Source organism: Plectrocnemia conspersa, unplaced genomic scaffold, assembly GCF_051122295.1.
Source record: "Plectrocnemia conspersa isolate PC_06_02 unplaced genomic scaffold, ASM5112229v1 ptg000001l, whole genome shotgun sequence".
Lineage (NCBI taxonomy): Eukaryota > Metazoa > Arthropoda > Insecta > Trichoptera > Polycentropodidae > Plectrocnemia > Plectrocnemia conspersa.
The window spans coordinates 20,537,370-20,554,884 of record NW_028277165.1 but is presented as its reverse complement, the minus strand read 5'-3'; the positions used below and the strand labels follow the sequence as shown (position 1 = coordinate 20,554,884).

The 17,515-nt window shown below is 30.9% G+C and overlaps 1 protein-coding gene and 1 long non-coding RNA gene across 2 annotated transcripts in view; both read right to left on the bottom strand.

Moving 5' to 3' along the window:
• LOC148239150 (uncharacterized) overlaps positions 1-17,515 on the bottom strand; it is a 250,026-nt gene that overhangs the window by 67,874 nt on the left and 164,637 nt on the right. The window lies entirely within an intron of this gene.
• On the bottom strand, positions 7,978-9,760 carry LOC148239151 (uncharacterized). Its single transcript, XR_015809931.1, has 2 exons — positions 8,603-9,760; positions 7,978-8,445 (listed from the first exon to the last, which is right to left on the bottom strand). It is a non-coding gene; the product is annotated as an uncharacterized LOC148239151 (long non-coding RNA).

The following is a 17,515-nucleotide window of genomic DNA, read 5'->3' as shown; positions in this document are numbered from 1 at the left end:
TGTAAACGCACAAAAAAATTTGCATCAGTAAGTCTAAACTGAAATTATACTGTAAAAAAATCGATCAAAAAATCTTATGTTTACCCATCAGGCTAATTTTTATACCCACTTTTAGATCAATATTATATTTTCATTCCTCAAATGTATACATAGTTCAACTTGTATATGTATATATAAATATATATATATATATACATATAGAATCAAAGGCAAATAAAATTATACGTTAATTGCTCTTTGATATTTGATCTAACCATTTCTTAATTGCCATGAAAATAATATTGAAGTAAGGATCAGTGGGTCCGGATAAATTAATTAAACGGTTTTCAACACAATAGAATATATTAATAAAAAAATAAATAATATAATAATATGTAGTTAACAGCGATTTTATCTATTTATAATTTTGTAATTAATTCGTGAATTAAATTTGCTAGTATGTAGATCACTGCATATTACATAGCTTAGCGATACTGTACGATAGAATGTAATGCATTTATTTCAGGCTTTCGGTTTCTATGTTACAGAATTAGTACGAAAACATTAGGTCTCGTCCATTAACCAGCGGCACCACACCACAGACCCGATTGAGGACATAAATGATTTATACTGAACCTACACTAAATGCGTAATGGCCCCTAAGCTGGTTACCGAGAGATTTGTCCTCGGCGAGCGCTTCCCAAACTTTGAGCTCTCACTACTACAAAATCCATTGAATATTTTAACGTTCCATAATTTTGACACTAGCTCCCTCATATTTAATTCCCGAAGGGTTGTGTGCAATAATTGTGTCATAAACGGATTTGGACGTAATGGATTCTAGGGCGGGGACAAAGGGATTCTTTTTTTATACTTCTCTTTAGGATTCAGTTGAAAAATTACCCCCGTAAAAAGTGGTCTTGCGACTTGACAAAGAGATAAAAGTTCGATGGAGCGATATCGGATGAACATGGAAGAAAGCAGGGGTAGCCGTTACGAAAAACCACATTCTTTGATCATGCCCATTGGAGATATATATTGTCACGGAGGAGGATAAAGCCTCGCCATATAACTTTTCCGCACTTTTTCCCTTTGACGATATCTCTCAATTTAGGCAAAATCTCCGTATATTGTCCCTAGTGCGGTACGACTTGGAAATAGTTTATAAACGTCCCGGTATCAATAAATCGACGCTATTTCTTTTATTTATTTAATAATATCTAATATGTGGAAGCATCACGGAAGAGTGAAAATGAAACTTTTCCTATACGATGCGAATAAATAAATATTTTCTCGTCTAGAATCTAACGCTTTAATACCCTGATGTGATGATGAATTGAACAAACAACGGCCCTGACGTACTTTGACGTGAAAGATGGAATGAATAAGAAGTGATTGTCATGTAAATATCGCGCTGTCTAAAGGTAAATAGAACCACTTTCACTTGCAAATTTCAATTTAATTGCCCACGAAACACAAGGAAAAACTACGCTGCGCACACAGCGGAGACCTAGGGGTGTTTGCACAAAATTAAGTTGCTCGTTAAAGTCAACATTTAACCTAATTTAAAATATAATTATGCGATTAAAACGTTTTTATCAAATTATACATTATTACAACGTGGTAGATGGCCTATTTAATTTTTTTAATATTCGCAAAAATTAGAACAACCTTTTTTTACCCTTTAAAAAACCTCTAAATAATAAAATATTAAACAATATATCAATTATTGAACGTAATTATAAATAAAAAAAATTAATCATACCATACTACAATAGATTTAAAATATTTTTATTAATAAATTATTTATGTAACTTTTAATTATATAATGCGTACCTTTTATTTGCGTTACTTATTTATTTTAATTCGATATCGCATTCGGACCTGAACTTGAGACGCCCAGGCCATAACAAGAATGGCTATTTATTACTTGCTTATTCATTACCACTGGCAGAGTTTTTATTAACATTTATAATCATTTAAACCAATTAAATATTACAAGCTTTCTACAGACTTAAAAGCATTTTAATCTTAAAACATATTTTACTTCTACAAAGAGCTTTTCTGGTTCAAGGCTTTTCAAAGAAAAACAAATTACATTAATTAACCATTGCATTATAACATGTACAATTATATGCAAGTGTATGCTTAATACTACAAAGAAGTTCTTTGTATAGTTCCTATCGTTATTTGTATTGCTTTATGCAATAAAAAAAAATGGTTAATAAACATAAAATATCATTTTAAATACATTTTATTTTTAAAAATCACAACACTTAAACACAGTATCAAGGTAAAATTTGCATTTTGCAAAAAAAAAATTTAATATTTATTTTTTATTAACGCGTCCAAAGGGTTAATTGATAAATATCAGAAGTAAAATTATCAAGCCGAAATGAATTAAAAATAAACATTTGACTGCTAGAAATCCCAATCGGGACCTGGAAAACACTTTATTTTATTGATTAGAACTATTAAATAGTCGAATAGCTCTTTTAAAAATTATAGCTCACTACAAAAAATAAAAACAGGATAAAAAATAAATTATTTATTAAATATTTTAAATATTAGAATATCATATAAATGTAATATTCTTAGAACGGGAAAAGTCGAAAAAACTCAAAATGATAATATTTTATACAGGTCCGGCCCTAGCTTATTAGTGCCTCAGGTAAAACTAAGATCTTACCCCCCTCCTTCTCCGACAAAATATTAACACATAATATTTAAAATAATATGGATATAGAACCAGAACGCTCTACATTTTTATTGAAAGTATTTTCTTATTTTTTAAAAATGTCACATTAAATTTAAAGAGACATTAAATAGTTTTTTTTATCTTTTAATGACTGCTTTTCTAACTAACATAATAGTATTGGGATGCGTGGACTGATTATTAAGACTTAGTTCTTAGTTCAATTTAAATTCTAACCATTAAATATAAATTCATATGAATATATAAAGTGAAATATGAGAAATTACCTTTTATCGAAATTGTAATTCACTATGTTAAGAATAATTACGAAATAATTTAAATATTTATTATCAACAATAAAATACTAAGAACATATTAAAAAATATTAGAACGAATTAAAAATAAAATTTAAAACCCAAAAAGTTGAGGGTCCGGTATTCACACACACTCACTAGCTGCGGTATCTCACGACAGTGAGATACCGACGTTTGAGATAATTGATATAAAATGAACTGATTATTCAAATAACGTTTCTTTATTTTTAGATATTTATATTTTCTAATATTGAGGCAGGGTTTTTTATTATTTCACAAAAAAAAAACAGATCTTTAAAATGTAATACATATTTTTAGCTTATTTATAAACTTATAACTTTAATTTATTTCTCCCACGTTTTGGTACTAAGCTATATAGAGATTTACTTTTTTAGACTGAATATTGAATTATTGACACATCTTTACTTCCCATTTTTAAAGAAATATGGCTTTATTTATTCTGAAAGCAATACAGTGGGGCGGTGAATTTTTATGTTGTATTATAAAACTTTATATTTCGCTTTAACTTCTTGGCAGAATAATTAATATATTTAATTTAAAGCTGAATTCCGCAGAAAGTTAACAATTTTAATAGCGGTAAATATGGCTGATTTTAGGTAATTTTGTAAGACTCATTAAGACTTGATGAATATTTTTTTGTTATAGTTCCAAAAGCTATCTCATTGAGAAGAGTTATCATTAAAATTTTTACTTACATTTTCGAGAAATGTTTATTCATGTTATTAATTTTACATTAAAAACTTTGGTTTTGAAATTCAGCTTTAGCAAAAAAAACACTACAATATGTATAATGAAACCTTAATTATATGATACTTGTTTTTTTCTGACACAACACACATCTACCAAAAATATCTCTATACCTCCATTGGGGAAGCGCACTCCACTTATTATGTAGCCTTGCTTTAAATAGTTATATGTACATATTATATAATAAATATAACTTTTATATTAAATATGTTGATAGAATTTAATTAAATTATATAGCAGTAATTAGCGTTTGAAACTACTTGGCTCGTTGTACAACATTCCTGAAAACATTGAAGCTCGTTTGACACGAAAGCATGAACTGGCAAACAAAACAACCATTGCACAGCTTACATTTACTACCTTAAGCGACTTCAAATGCAAAACTCCTCTCAAACGGATACGAGTTATGAAAATCATAGTGTTTGCGATGCGAGCAACGCTTCTGCTGCGCTCTCTCTTTGCAGTGTCACTTTTCAATTTAAGCCAATATTTCAGCCAAATTTCATAGAAAAAAATTTGATATCACCGTTCGCGTTAATATGCGATTCGCCGCTCCGGGGCAATCAATCAATTTTTCGGGATTGATTGTGCATAAATTATTTTATCGCATGTTTCACACCCTCGTCAAGCGTCCCTTGACGCCACGGGGTCCACTCGAAAAATTATGACCGTTTAATCGCGCATCATCACAGTCTGGACATAAAAGATATGTAAGTACCGGTAATTTAAAAGGATCGGACAACATTCTGACGAGAGACGTTAGATTAAAATTAGATTAAAAAAATTGAATGTGCTTCGAAAATTGAAAAAAGATACTGTCTATGTCATAAAAATATAAATACAAAAAATGTATTTAGCAGCGATTTATATCGCAAAACTCACCTCTACAAAATTAATATTATTACAATAAAATTGTTCCTAGTAGACAGGTCCCCAAAAGGGCTGGGCTAAAAATCGGTATGAGCTAAACTGTATTCGTTACAGTTTCAGCAGTATTAGTGAAGATTTGTTATAACATAAAATACATAACTGGAATTGCATAAAGCACGCCCTCTTTTTAAATATCACGTTGTATTTTCACGTTGCCGTTAAAACTCAAAATCGCCGCGATATCTCGTTATTTTTTCCATTATACCTTTCGTACTCCAAGGGCCCATTACGAGCCGACCATAGATATCTGTGCAAGGTCTGGTAATTTATGATAATTCAAATGGGATTTGTAATGGCTAGGTGCGAGAGGGCGCGCCCGGCGCCGTGAAGAAAATACCCGATCGACTTTTAATTTAACCTCTTCGCCGCCGTACATCACTTTCGCCGTTAAGCGTTTTTCAATAAAGAACGGGCTACATCTAGATTGGCCCGCGTGCATCGACCCGCTTAATATTCCTACCTCGTCGTTCATAATTCACATGAAAAATCGACAGATAAGTTGGTGTAATAGAGTATTTTTGCAATCGTTGCTAAATAGGTTTAGAATCTTTTGAAATAATCGGCGGATGTTGATCTGGCGTGTTTCATATTATGAGAGCCAAAAAAACTCCGTAATTGTAGTAAGTGGATTTCATCATAACCATGGGATAATGTGATGATACCTAACAAGGACATAGCAACACTCATTGCGTCATTTAATAAAAGATTTTATCATAAACACATTATTCTTGAGAATATTTAAATTAATTTATTAGTTATATAAGGGTATAATGAAATTCTTAGTCAGTCTCTTGATTTATATCTCGTCTATTAAAATATTATAGTTTTAAAAAAAATAGAACCAATAAATAAAATGAGGTTAATATACAACGACATTGACTAAAAGTCAACATTATGTGATGACTTATATTTTCGTCGTTAGCGAAACTTTTTTAAATAAATGCACATAAAAACACAGTAAAGATTCAGTGAAAGGAATTCTAAAAAAATATAATTTTGTTTCTAGTATTTTTTTTCATAATTTATTTTTTAATAATTCAAATATTATTTTTTATTAATAACCTATGCAAATAAATTGCTTCAAGAAGATAAATACATACTTTTCGTATCAAGCTGCATTAATTTTAAATTAATCTATACTATATTTGCGTTAACACAGTCAGTTCCAGAGCTACCCATTTCATCATTATTCATGATTGAAAAAGAGATGGCAAGTTTGGGTTTTCGTTTCCCTGACTATTAGCTCTAAAGCAAGTGATACGGATATACGTTCGATATATTTATCACTACTGATCGTTTTTTTTGATAATATCATATCATTAAGATTCATAGTATTTTATTAAATTACATGAATTTTTTAAGTAATAAAAGAAAACACTCAGATAAAAAAACATTCTGATGGTGCTCGTGCTAGATGTTTAAAAATATGCACACATTTTTGGAAGATCAAACGTATTTGAATTACCAACAATTTTTTTGCTATTTTATATTACTTGAACCAGCCGGCGGCTTTGTCTTTGCTTTGGTGATATGAGAACCTACTTCGATAAGAAGAAATTACGCATGCGAATCAGCAAAATGCAAAACGATTTAGAGCTATTTTTTATTTTCGATAATACAAATAGGTTTTTTTTTATATTTTTTTGTAAAATAGCAACAGCTGTTATTGTTAATTGTCTCATATTTATTATTGTCAGTTGAAGGGGCTTCAAAATTTTTGTTAAAATCAATGTTAAATTTAAATTTTGAGCTAAGCTCGAAATTTCAATGGGCTATTAAAGAGAAACTATATAATCGAAGGAATCAGACATTGTTGTCATTATTTAAATCTTTACAAAATCTAGAATCTTTTACCAGTCAAAAAAAAATGACTTCTTTAGTTATTCTTCAAAAGTAGGAATATGTAAAATGAGGAAAGAAATTATTAGCAAAGTATTTAATGACTCAACGAATTCTAAGGATACTCGCGACTCCATGAAATGATTAGAATCCACTGAAGAAATAAAAAAATTATCATTGGCGCAAGAATTACAGAAATTTTTTTCAGCCTTAAAATGAGAAGTGTATGAAAACCAAAATTTTACGGATTATTGGAGTAAGAATTCTAAATAAAGATAAGATAAATCGACGGGCAAGAGAAAAAATAATTTACAGTGCCTATTTGAAGCCTTGTTGTAGATTAAACCAACATCAACAAAAAACGAAAGAAATTTTTCCAAGGTCAAAAATTTTTTAACAAAATAAAGATCAAAGCTGTTTGATTCTACTTTAGATGGCACATGTTTTTTTTGGGTTATTTTAGGAATGATATGTGATAATGTATTTGCAATACTTTACTGCATTACATACATTTTTTCATTCATCAAGTGAAGTCGAGAAATCTCATTTCTCGAGAAATGAAAATCATCGAGAAATCAGAATGCCTAACTGTAAAGTTTATATATTGCATGTACACAAATAATGATCAGTATGTAAATATATATATTACTTCATATGATAAAATCTTAATCACATAATTTTATTAACACCTGCCAGATTAATTATATTTTCACTAGTTAAAATATATCTACCGATAAAAATGTATTTCGAAATGATTTCACTAAAATGATATATTTTTAAAAATATTTTCTGGGTAGATTGGCGACTGATTTTTTACATTTTCTTTAAGGAATAACCCAAGAATTTCTGGTTTAAAATCAGTGACGTCATTTCAGCTTTTTAATATTTCTATTTAATTAAGATTCATAGTGCTAAATTAAATGACATGCGTTTTATTGGCCAAATTCAAGGGGGTGCTGATCATATATGTATATTTTAATTATATGTTTATAAATATATACGTATGTGTGTCAATCCATGTCAGTCTTATTTATATATTCCATTTCGTCTTCATGTACATACATATGTACATATCGGACTTGCATTACACAATATTATTGAAAAACAACGTGTATTATTGCGTATATGTATATATTTGCACATCGTGTTCACTTGACCTTTGATTCAATGTTTTAATTGCTTGAATTTATTTTAATTCAATGTAATGTAAAATATAATAAATTATTATTATGTCATATATAATATTTTTTAAATAAATTACGTAGCAGTATAATTTTATTTTATGTTTTAAAAGTATGCATTATACCCACAAAGATATACTAATTTCATAAATGTAACAAGTTTAAATAAAATAGCTGGAGGTCACAGAGTGAGGTCGTGTATATCAAAATGCAACAAAAAAGCCCTTTGACCCAACTCGTGCCAACGCACAGTGTACGATTTGACCAATCTAGCTGGACAAAACTCAGAATCAGACGTATAGGATTTTAAATGGTCTCAAATTACAATTTAGAGATGTGGCAGCAAATAAAACACAATTTTGTTAATCCTACTAAATTTATTTGGATTTTAACAAAGTTTTTATGTGAGAAAAAATTTTTATGCTGCTTTTCTTAGGCAGTTTCCGTAACAAATAAATGTAAGGATCAGACGACATTAATAAATATTTAAATAAATCATATTTTGTGCGAACACGAGAAGTTTTTAATGTGTGACCTAATTTGACCTTCCTAATTTCTTTGTTTTTGCCCTTTGAAGCCTCTTCAGACATTTGTTCTATTATTTCTGCTCCGTGTATCAGGATCTTATGCAATGTAGCTGGCATGTTATACCACGGGTATAGGATGATATATAAGTCTCGTGTTTCCAAACAATATTGCTTAAATTTGTCCGGGTCCATTTTATAGCCAGACGCTATGACTGTAAGAATAGTAAATAAATTAAATTTTCTTTGATACTGGTGATACGAGCCGTTGCTTTAAAATTGTGTAAAACGCCCTTGCGGTGTTCCCATCGTTGCTCGTACCAAAATCTGGTTTAACTTTGTCTACTATGAGACTGATTTCTTTGAATTTACCCTTTATTTCATCCTTCTTCTTCTTCAGCATACATTTGCACAGTGAAATTGTTTGCAATAAATAAAGCCAACGCTTCTTCCGGGGTGTAAGACCGTTGTTATTTTTTCACGCTAATTCATCTCCAAGCTTTTTTATAACCAGTAGCTCGTTTTGGTAAAACTGTAGATACTTCCTCCATTAAATAAGCAGCGTCTCATTTTCCACTGGCTCGCACACTTAATTGTGCAGCAAAAAATAGCTGTGCATCGTTATATTTTTCCAATTGAACTTTGCGCTTTTTCGTTTTTGTACAACTATCTTCAAAACGCTTTTTCGGTCTACCAATACTGAAACTTGGTTTCGGTGACTATTCGTGGAACATATAAAACACTAATTCTTAATTTAACCATTTTTCATAGACACTTAAAAATAAGTCTAATCGTACGAAGCCATTTCACACGAATCTTCTCACATTCTTTTTTCAGAAAGGTCCATAAGGGCTTCTCCTGATCTTGTGTAATGAGCAAATCAACAAATCTTGACTTTACAAACATAATAACTTTGTTTAATCTGCCTTTGGAAGGGATAGAACGCCAAAAGTCAAATAATGACTTTCGTGAAATTTGGGCACTTATAATGAAACAAATTAAAAATCTTTAGAATCGCACATAATCGCAAAAAATAATTATGTTCTTAAAAAACTATAATGATGCGAGAATACGTTTAGAGCTTTGTCATGCCTTGACTCAACTTGACTACATACTTTAAGACCATCCAAAGTTAATTTTTTTGTTTTTTTTGTTGTTTTGAAAATGGTATATTTTAAGACAGTATTCCTAAGTATTCACGAATATTTTGGTGGATTAAAATGCAATGATAGATTGATAATTACCTCTAGTTGAAGAATCCATCACTAAAAAGTACTTAAATCACACAAAACACAGTAAACCAAGCACAAACGTCAATGTTCACAGCTGCACTAAGCGGCTAATCGCGGCTACCTAGATCCAAAACGGTAACTTTGCCCATTTTTATTGAAGGGATCGCGACTCAAAAACTGTTTTGGAGTACGTTACCGGTTGTAGGGAACATTCAAGGGTATAGTAATATTAAAAAAAAGCAATATCTGAACATTATAATTTTAGACTTTTGTCCACCTAGATTAGTCAAATCGTATACTGTGCAACGTGGTAAAAATGCATTATACTGCAGTGTAGTATATTCTATTTATAAATACTTGATTTACAAATAAATATAAAAAATATTGTTATTCTTTAATATTTCTTTTATATTATTGAAACTTTTTATTTTAGTCTAACATAACACATAAGCATATGTAATGGTTAATAAATAAATAATGTTCTTTTAATGATAGTTATTAATTTCAATGCTCAAGAGGTGTCACTAGTAAAATTACTATAAAATGCATATAAATATAGATAATTATTAATAATATGTATTTTATTTTTACATATTTCAATATAAATTTATTTAGAAAAAATAATAGTATTTTCAGTTTATTATTAAAAACAACTACACGTGTATGCAAATGCATATACGAAAGGGGAAAAAAGGGATGTACACATTCACGTGCGAGTTTTAATGAGCACGACCACTTACTGACAAAAAAGAGTAACGAACCCGCGAACACTAAAAACGCAAACTGTCGTAAATTTTAATATTAATATTAATAGTAAAATAATTCAAAAACAATTTCCGTATTCATTATCAAATTTAGCATTCGACCCGAAAGGGTCTGAAATACCCCACGCCCCTAAACCCCAGGATAAACAGGAAGAACTCCTGTCCTCCTGCATAAGCCACGTGACATGACACGTGACCCTGTTATGACGCAACGACACTTCAAATCTACTCAAACGTATCGCACGGAGCCCTTGTTAAACCAGGCCGAACAATAGAATTTTCGCAAGGCACACAAATTTTCCGCCGACGTCTCGCGGGTAGAGATTTATTTATTTTTATTATTTCTCAAGGAAAAGTAGAATAAACGCAAACTCTAAATTCGCACAAAGCATGCGATGTTTGGTTAAAGCCGCGCCAGTGCGTAATAATTTTCGCCGACTCTGAGAACGCGAATTGTTTGTTTGTTTGCTCGGCGTTTAATGGAATTTAACTGTTTCTTTTTTGACCTGTGAACCCGAAGCGAATCGAATCGAATTGACAAAAAGCGGCCGGAACTGCCTTGAATCTATATGTGCATATATTAAACAGCGAAGTAAACCAAATAAGGGTCAGAAAATGCATTAATGTGGCTTCATTTAATTTTGAATATTAACTACTGAATACGAGTATGTATTTAAATTTAGGAAATAAGCTTGTACGTAGGAGTAAATTTAAAAATACATTTTCATGGTAATCATTAAAATGTAACGTTAAGTAATTGATTTTTGTCTATATATATTTTCTATTTCACTTAGCTTTTATACGCAGTTACATAATGTTTACAATTACATTTATACAATAAAATTGTGTCTACTAAAATTTTAGAAATCACGCTTTTTTACTTTGGAAAATATACAAATTATAATAGATCTTGCAAAATAAAATCAAAACTCTGCTGCGATATTAGCAAATAGAGAAATTTAATTATAGCAGTAAAAATAAAATCTCAATAAAATAAAAAACGGCACTGAACCTAAAACAGTTTTCAATTATATAGTATTCAATATTTAGTGCAACAATAATATTATTTTTTTAAGAACAAAGCTTACATGTTTAAAGCTTTGTTAATAAGCAAATAAATAATACAATTAAATTCGTTATTAAAATTAATATATCAAAATAAATTTAATTATAAAATTATTCAATTAGTAATGAAAAGTAATTATTTCCTTAACTTGACTTAACAGATAATCTAATTATTTAAGCGAAAAGTGCAAAAAAATTATTATATTTTTAATATGTAATTTTTTGTATTTATTTACAATCTGTCTATACATAAACAATTATTAGTTTTTTATTATGATATTGGCATGTAAAGAAAACATCCCATTAGATGCTTCTCCATATGTATTATTACAAAACTGTTTTACTTTTATTATTTGTCATGTCTGTAAGGTATGTCAGATGGTCTAAATCGTTAAGGAAAATGTTAATGATACAAAAATTATATGGAGCCGGTCGCCGAGGCGCGACCGGCCGTCGTTCTCCCGTCGGGTCCTCCCAAATGTTTGTCCACAAATTACTGCAAAGGGACAACACATTTACGTAACATATCGCTTAACCACCGCTCAACGTGTTAAAATTGGTTAATTGTTCTACAGAAAAAAACAATTCTGTACGAACCGTGTACCGAAATTCACGGGAAGACTATGGTAAATTTCGTCGTCCTACTGAACGAACAATTCGAAACGCAGTGAAAAAATTTGAAGCAACTGTAAGCGTTGGAGATAAGGTTAGGTCTGTGTATAATCGTGGTGCCCGTAAAGCCGAGAATATTGCTGCTGTAAGTAAAAAAAAGACCCGGAATTGTCGATTTGTTGGCGTTCACAGATTTTGAGCATTTATTATAGCTTCCTTTGGCGCAATACTACCACTTACACCCTTATAAAATCCTGGTAACACAAGAACTGAATTCTAGAGAGACCATGGACGGTGAATTACTTACTCAGATTAGGTGTTGCAACAGGATATTGATACTGATTTTTAAAATAAAATCTTTTTTTCTCTAATGAAGTACATTTTCACCTGTCTGGGTATAATAATCAGCAAAATTGCGCATTTGGGGCGAGAAAAATCTTTATTTAATATACGAGGGACTATTACATGCGCAAAAAGTGAGTGTTTGGTGCGCATTGTGGTCAGGCGGCGTCATTGGGCCTCACTTTTTTGAAAACAATGAAGGTCGGACTATAACAGTCAATGGTGAGCGCTATAGGCGCATGATACCCGATTATTTTCAGCACGAAATCTAAGATATTGATGTGTAAGAAATGTGGATACAAAAAGACGGCGCAACTTGCTACAAATCGGGTGTAACGTCGGATGTTTAGCGTGAAAAGTACACAGGTTCCTTTATTTTACGTTTTGATTACGTCAACGGGCCGCCAAGATGATGCGATTTAAAGCCGCTGGATTTTTTTGTGTAGATATGCTAAAAGTCGTGTTTACGCCGACAAACCCGAAACGTTAGAGCACATAAAAATCAACATCCGCCAAGTTATAGCCTTAAATGTACGAGAACGTCGTCTAAATTAGATCGAGAGGGTCCAGAGGTGGTTATTTAATTGATATTATTTATCATAATTAATGAAATATGTAAAATGATATTTAGCGATCGTGACGCATTGAGGCAACCATTTTAATCACGATGGAACTAATTTAATTCAAATAAATACATAAATAGTAATTATTCAAAAATAAAATAAACGAAATAAAAACAATATTGAGAAGCACTTTAACTTCTTGTTTGAAATATGAAGAATATCTATTTTTGCAAATACATCATTCGGTAATCGTTTTGTTGTCACTAGCAGGATGTTTGATTTAGCAAATACGTGTAATTGAAAATTTGTGTATAGTTAGGGGAAAATTTTAACTAAGCATTTATGAAAAAATTATGTTTTATAAAGTTATACATGTTTTCTAAAAAAGGTAACATATATAAAATACAGTAAAAAAAATAAGAATTTATAAAAATCTTATATTTTAATAAATAATTAAAATAACAGCCAATTGACAAAATAAATATCTCAGATTGAAACTGTCTAAAAATTCTATGAATCTATGCATATAATTCGTCAAGTTGAAAAACCGGTCTGGACGATAATTTAGTTCTGAATAAATAATTAAAACTGCATATGAGACACGAATATTAGTTTTTTATAAATATTATTTGCCGGTTATGTTTAAGAACCATCACTTATGAGCTCAAAAAATGTATTACAAAAAAAAATTAGTTCTCTGAATCTGTAGTAACCACGATTTTGTATGCTCTGTAACTTGACGAATCATTAACATTAAATAAAAAAATATTCTGTTGCTAGAATCGAACCCATGGATCTATAGCACAGAAATATTATATTCAGTTATATATTTTTTAAATTATACAAACATATCAATGTCGATGTATAATATAATATAAATATAATTTACGCCGGTTTACTAGGCTCAGCTGATACCCCGCCGGAGGCAAGTTGTCCTGCGAGAACGAGCCTGCTAGACGGATTCGCAAAGTGTCGGTGCAACGTTGCCTTCAGACCTGCCTGGATACGAGTCCAGACCAGCTGGAAGGTCGTTGTGGGTGTGGCAGGCACATCAGGTTACTGACTCTTGTGTGCCAGCGTCTTCCTTGAGAATGAGTAGCGCACAGCACACCTTCGTAATGATCGCACTTCAAAGAGCCCCCATCAAAATTCACTTATCAGTGACCAAAGCATAACTTCCCCTGTTATAATCTACTTATCGGAGACTTGAGGTTGGACCGGGCAAGTTTTTAACGATGCTGCCCTGGCGATAGCCAGCGCACCCCAAAGTTGGATCGTAAAGTCCAAGGTAGCTCTCTTACACAATTATGACTTAATACAATACAGAGTGAAATAATTATCTCTCTCAGCGTCCTCATGAAACAATGGAAAACTTTTTAAACGAAAACGAAAAATACCAACATAAAAAAACTCAGTTGAGGCTATTTAATATTATCAAAATATTATATTCATTATATAATATATCCATCAAGTACCTAAGAACTGCTATATTTTGGGTATGTTTAAATTTATTGCAAAAACGTTGATATGCTTTTCTCATCATAAAGAGCTTAAATTTATAAACTGTCCTAAACAAATATCATAACTAGAAAGAATCATAACAAGTTGCGACACAACAAAATACGTCGATTGATAACGTCTCATGACGACATCGTGTGTTATCTTACGAGTCGGTCAATTCTTCATATTACGTTTTAAATTGGAACAATGAGTGGCTGGGGGGGGGGGTGACATAGTCAAAATGTGGGTCAGTTATGAGGATAATTGCCCGGCAAACGTGCATCGGTGTCAGGTCATTTTGTTTGTTGACACAATGGACGGCCTAAACTACTTCAATTTGTTTGAGACCAAAGGGGAATTGTCCTTGTTGACCAATCACGGACAGCGTTTCGATTTAAAAACCAATTAACTAAGAATAACGACGCCGATCTTCGCAACGTAATGTTGAACTGTGAGATTTAACAAGTTAATGTAATTAACAGTGTAATGAGAACAAACCATAAACTTGCAAGTCATAATAAAATACTAATTTAGTAGCAAGATGAACAGATATTCAAATACTTATTTTAATTATTTTCTCAGAATAATAAAAGTATTTAATAGGGATGTGAAAGGCAAAACCATACATGCAAATAATAAATTACAATTCAATGTGCTAATATAATACAATAAAACGTATTAAAAAGGAAAACTTCAATATATAAAACATTGCTAATTCTGACGTTATTATATTATAAAGAATATTTTCACATATAAAGTAAATCTCATTAAATTATCATTAAGTTAATAAATTGGCAATGTAGTTTTTGTAATGCAAACAATTTTTTTTAGGATATGATTTGAATTGTTTTTTTTAATCACAATGCTCGGCTTCATTATGCGGAGCGCGTGTCACTTTAAAAATGTATCAGTGCTTCGCGTCCTGTACGATACGCTAGTTCGTAGCGTCCTTGAATATGGTTTTATTGTCTGGATTTTTTTGTTATTAAAAATATCTTTATAAGTGAGAGTATATGTCGTATCCGTAATATACCCTAGTGTAGGGATTCCAATCCCGGGCCAAAATTTTGATCCCGGGATTTCGGTACTGCAATTAGTCGATCCCGGGATCCCGGGACCAGTCCCGGGACAATTTTCATGTTATTTTATCGATAAAAATAATTTAAAATGAATTATACAATATATTTTTACATCTGTTTTTTATAACGTACAGTGTATAAAGTACGTATAATTTTAGTCTTGGACTTAAAATAGAAAATAATATAATAAAAATAAAAAAGAGAAGGTCTTATATATTTATTTGAGAAGAAAAAAATGAACTTTTGACAATGTATGCATATAGGTATGTACATTCATAGACACAATTAATTGAAAACATTATTTTGAATAAAACTCACGAAGTAACATCAAAGCATCAAGTTTTTTATCATTTAGCCTTGATCTGATTTTGGTTCCTAAGCAGCCTGCTGCTGAAAAAGCACGTTCAGACTCACAGCCTCAAAGATTCACAGATGACACGTGCAACTCGCGCAAGTTTGTACACGAAATATAAGGATGTTGTCAATAATAATTCAATTGTGCTTGATAAATCAACCAATCCGAAAAATTCGGGATTATGTTTTATAATCCCGGGACTCATCGGGTATTGAAAATCGTTCGGGATCCCGGGATTGGAATCCCTACCCTAGTGCCTTTTTGTTAGTAGCCTTGGTATACAATTCATTGCATTTTCCGCGTGGCGTATACTCAATGAAGTACTTTTTTAAGTTGCTAAGGATGCGGTGTTGACAACACGACAAAGCTCTGACTTTCGACTACAAGCTTAGAGTGCCCTAAAGCAGTGGTTTCCAAAGTGGGATACGTGAGTTGACACTTTGGAGTTCGCCAAGTAATAATTGCAGGACAGTAAATGAAGAATAAGCTTTAATAATAAAAAATGACAGTTGTGATGCAAACAAATACTCGTAGAAGAGTTGACCTCATTTTTTAGAAATGTTTGTATACATTTAGAGGTACGCTTTAAATTATTTTCTGTTTTAGGGGTATGCGATCAAAATAGTTTAGAGACCATTGCTCTAAAGAGTCGTGATCGCGTCCCTTGTGGCCTGGGCGTCACTGCTTCTCTTGCACGAACCATCCACATTCTTAACGAGCTTGCTAAACACAATGATATTAAAGGCGATAGCTATGAGGAGCTGAAATAACCTATGTGGGATAATGCTCATCCATTTTAAATGTGCACCATTTTTTTAATATTATTCAAAAATGTTATTGTATAAAGATCATTAAAACACATTAATAAAATCAGTCAAAGATGGTCATATGTGTAATAAAAAAAATATATCATGTATTATACATAAAACTAAATAGAGTTTTATTTTATATTTTTAGATTTTAACTCAATATTTGCATATAAATTATGTTATGAAATTCACAATATATTTTGCATGCAAATCAGTTAAAAAAAAATTCAGGTTAATTACTTAGTCGTACAAAATGCACTTAGTCGTACAGAAATATAAATTTAATTTTCGTAGCGATTACAATTAAAAAATATAGCCCGAAACAGTATATCCTTGTTGTACAGAGTGAACCATAAATTTTGGATTTTTTTAAATAGCTTCTGAGCGGGAATTGCGCAAAGGAAGCGCGGGCGACAGCGCGCGGAAGTTTCGTCCTTGGAAATTTAGTCGCAATGGACTGCTTCACAAGGGGACAACGCGCGATCGCCTTAAAACAACTATTTTAAAGTGGTAAAGGAAATGTTTATTATTAACATTACTTTTAAAACATGATTTTCATAATTGTGTTCTTTCATACATTAATAATATATACAAACTGTATTTCTTTTATTGAATTTTTAAAAGTGCAAAAACTTATTTTCTTATCTTTATATTTTTCAAACCATAAATAATACTTTTTTAACAACAAAACTATGAGTAATATTTATAGCATTAGACAATAAAAAAACATTAAAAATCAATAGGTGTTTTGAATCAAATTATATTGCTTTTGTGGCAAAAATCGAGATCTTTTATAATTTATTTTCAATATATGATTCAAGATAATAGAAATAATATCTTCTTAGTAAGGATTCCTATATCACTGATTATTAATTTAATGAACAATGTAAAAAAGTATTCAGAACTATTATATATCAAAAAGTCCGCCTAAGCTGTGACAAAACAGAAAGCATACACACGATTT